The sequence below is a fragment of the Callospermophilus lateralis genome, chromosome 5, assembly GCF_048772815.1.
Source record: "Callospermophilus lateralis isolate mCalLat2 chromosome 5, mCalLat2.hap1, whole genome shotgun sequence".
Classification (NCBI taxonomy): domain Eukaryota; kingdom Metazoa; phylum Chordata; class Mammalia; order Rodentia; family Sciuridae; genus Callospermophilus; species Callospermophilus lateralis.
The window spans coordinates 111,780,016-111,783,906 of NC_135309.1; the positions used below are offsets into that span (position 1 = coordinate 111,780,016).

Consider the following 3,891-nt stretch of genomic DNA (forward strand, 5'->3'; position numbering starts at 1 on the left):
TCTTCCTCAACAGGCAAGGAGGGTGAGGAGACCATTCTGGGGTTTTGGAAGGTGCATAGGTAGCATCCCTCTTTGCCAGGCAATAAAACATGAAGTCAGACTGATGAAGATCGCAATAACAGCTTTGTTCCTTCTAGAGCTAGCTGGAGAAGGAAATTTTCACCTTACTCAGAGTCATGGGCAGATCTGAATCTGCACAATTGGGGTAGAAATTTCTTGTAGGTGGAAAAGAGTATGTGTGACCCCAGAAAGGGCCAATCTGAAAGAAAGTCCACAGAAGGGGCTCAACACACATGCTTATTTCCTTTTTGCATTTCATCTCCTTTTGTTGGAGTCCTTTTTACCATCTCGGTACTTGACTGATACAAAAGCTTTGCCTTAAATATTTATTTACAATACCAAAAGCTGGGTCTCATTGGTTGGGGACAGTAGGCAGGTTCCTTCCTCCATTTGTGAAGTGCTCAAATGATTTTCTACCACCCATTGTAAATATTCTCACTAACAGTTGAAATTGACCCCTGGCATGAAATGTCATCCATGGCTGAGTTGTACTTTATCTTGAAGTGCTGGAAAATCATACTTGTTTTTCTTTCATGGGAGCTTGTTGGTTTTGTAGGAAGGTTCTACACACCAAGTTGAAGGATTCACTGTCTTTGAATCTTCCCTTGCCCTACAGTTAGGACTTGGTAACAGTACATGTCACCCTGCTGGTGTGGAGAGCTTGTGTAGTGGGACATACTTCACATTTTAATTAGCATGTTTTCTGCAAGCTTGAATTTCTTCTGACTTGTGCCTGAGAAGCCTCTCAAACCAGCATGGTACTTTATGCTTTGTCGTTAAGTGTCGGGGTGCCAACTAAAGTTATGTGATCATTTTTTAAAAAAAACATTCCTGATAAAACTTTTTATTGTTTTTATTTTTGTTGTTGAGGCTTAAGGAAATTAACTTTGTCCATAATTCATCCAGCCTGGACTTAGTGACCAACTTATATCTGAGCCAATTAGGAATAAGACCAAACTACGTTGTTAGGTCAATTTAGTTAAAAATGACACTTCACCAATGACTTTTCTCATATAACCTTTAACAAGAACTCATAAGTAGCGTTGATTATCCCCCAAGAGATGAGAGATGGATGGTAATTCAAATGGACACTTCTAAAAAGATTTCAGTTTTCTGTTCTGTTCTAGGTAGATTGTTTTGAAAATCTTGGGGAAAGACTGAAATTCTCCACCAATCTGAGACTGTATGCGAGTTTTTACATTAACTGGAAAAAACAAGAATCCCAACATGGCACCCAGTAGACCCCCTCAGATAAAGTCATTGACCAAATGAGCACTGTGAGTCATTGCAGTAGACAGGTGCTCCTTAATGGGACCATGAAGACCCAAGAAAAGGACGTTGTTGAATCAATTTCGAAAAAGAATGGGCGCCAAACCTTGATAATACTCTCCAATTCCATGGTATTTCAATGCTCTGAAAGCCTGATAAGTGATTCTGAACTTGTCATGATGCTTGTGATCTTGAAGCAATGTCTGAACTCTTTCCAATGGAGTGAAAATAGCTTCTGTTGTCCCTGCAAATACTGCTACCACACCACAGATTGCAAACTCAGGATACTGACATGCTTTTAAAAGGACAAGGCAAGACAAATCCTCATTTAGACCAAATGTAAGTGCCAGGTTGGTTGTTTTCTGCATTAATGGTGGAGGGATTCTATGATATAACTTTCTAAATCCATCCCTCCTCAACTGAAGCACTGCATCCCAGGTTTTGATTCCATACAGCTGCTGTGGAAAAAAGATCTTCAGAATGAAAAATGTGATGGCTATGTTGTTGAAAGCTGCGCAGCAGCCACACAAGCAATGCTTCATCTCACCAACATTTGTAATGTGTGGTGAGATGTCTTGTTTTGAAGATGTAAGGATTGGTGGCCTCTTATCATGAGCTTCTGAATCCATCATGTTGCTTAAGGTCTTTCTTCTTCATGAAGGAAATTTTTAAGCATGTGACACCAGCTGAGCCTGGTGGTGTGAGAGATGATAGCTTTTTGGCAACTTTCCCAATTTCTTCCATTGTTACTGGTTTGTCAGGTTCTTTCTTCTGGAGTCAACTTTGATAACTGGATTTCCATGGCTGTGGGCTCCAGGCCCCACTCCCTGAGCCACCGGCCCACAGGACCCCTGTGTGTGAGCCTGTGAGCCAGAGCCCGCACAGGCCCTGTGTGATCATTTTTCAGTGATGGTTGCTTCAAACATTAGTCCTCTTCAGACTTCGCATGGCTACTCTGTTCCCTGAAGCCCTGTACAGACTCTGCAAACATAGAAGACGAGGAATCAGGAGTAGCTTGATCTTTGGGGATCCTCACTCCTGCTTTTTTTTTTTTTTTTTTTTTTTTTTTCAAACGCAGCAGAAATACAGTGTGATGGGGACACAGCCTGAAATCAGGGCTCTGTAGTCTTTATCACTCTAACTGAAAGAGTTGTATATAGATCTTTGGGCTCCCTTGCTCTGTGATTCCAGAGCACTAAGTCTCTCAAGGTAGGAATCAGACCCTGAAGTACAGGGTGGTGGTAAGGAGGCACTCACCTTCTTTCTCTTTATCTTGTCTGACTTGCATGGGAATTGAGTAGAATGATTTTCAAGACTCATAAGTTATTATTTTTTTTTAAGATTAACTTTTAAAAATTTTTTAAAACTTTTTTAAGAGAGAGAGAGAGAGAGAGAGAGAGAGAGAGAGAGAGAGAGAATTTTAATATTTATTTTTTAGTTTTTGGCGGACACAACATCTTTGTTTGTATGTGGTGCTGAGGATCGAACCTGAGCCGCACGCATGCCAGGCGAGTGCGCTACCGCTTGAGCCACATCCCCAGCCCCGGCTTATAAGTTATAATAAGCATGAATCTTGAACTGTTGCACATTCACCTTTATGTTGAGGATTTTTTCTTAATTGAAAAGAAAAGATACTCAATTAGGTCTATTTAGCTTTTACACTGCTTCTCTCACCGAACCCCTTTCCCCAAGGTCCGATTTCAATCTCCTTTTCTTGATGAAACCTGAAGCCTTCCTTGACTACCAAAGCCCATAGTAAACATGTTAATTCAGTCATGGCCACTGAACTAGCCTTACTGCACATCTGTATTGTACCAGGTGCTGGGCCAGAGACTGTGGATTGACAAAGATGAATGACAAAGTTCCAACTTTTGAAGGATATATTATCTGCAGAAATAGTCATAGCTCTTATTATCTTCACTATTGAATGCAGTCCATTAAATACCTCCCAGGAAGCACCATTTCCATTATTTTCTTTGTGAACCCTGCCCCCTAAAGTTGTGTAATATGGAGGAAGGGCTGATGGAATGTTATTCTGCTATTGCCATTCTTATTTATTTATTTATTTATTGCAGACAAATTCTAAACTTTTTGAGGGTAAGGATTATATTTTGACAGTTAGCATGTGATTTTCCTTTAATCAAAATTCAGGAAATACCTAATTGAGTTATTGAAATAGCTTTCCTGGTGTGATTATTAAATTAACTTGTAACTGTTGGGGGAGCAGCTGGATACTGATTCCTTATCTACCATAGTGAGTGAATAGAGGGAAGATGGAGAATCCATTTTTACAAAGATTTCCAGATAATTCTCTTCAGAGCATTTAAAAAAGTATTGACTCGAATTTCAGCATATAAATATCAGAAAGTGGGTTCACTGATATAAAACTCTTCAATGTAACACAAACAGCCAAGAAAGTGATGTTAAATTCAGGGACCAATGGGAATCTGTATAGACTAGAATACAACTGTAAAAACTCAAAAACAACAAGAAAACAGAAAAAAATCCAAACCCAGTAAGATCAACAAGGGAAAAGAAAGACTTGGTTAAAGGATGGTGTTT

The 3,891-nt window shown here is 39.7% G+C and overlaps 1 pseudogene; it reads right to left on the reverse strand.

The window, feature by feature from the left end:
- Positions 1-1,069: 1,069 nt before the first annotated feature.
- On the reverse strand, positions 1,070-1,961 carry LOC143399400 (mitochondrial nicotinamide adenine dinucleotide transporter SLC25A51-like; annotated as a pseudogene).
- Positions 1,962-3,891: the final 1,930 nt, after the last annotated feature.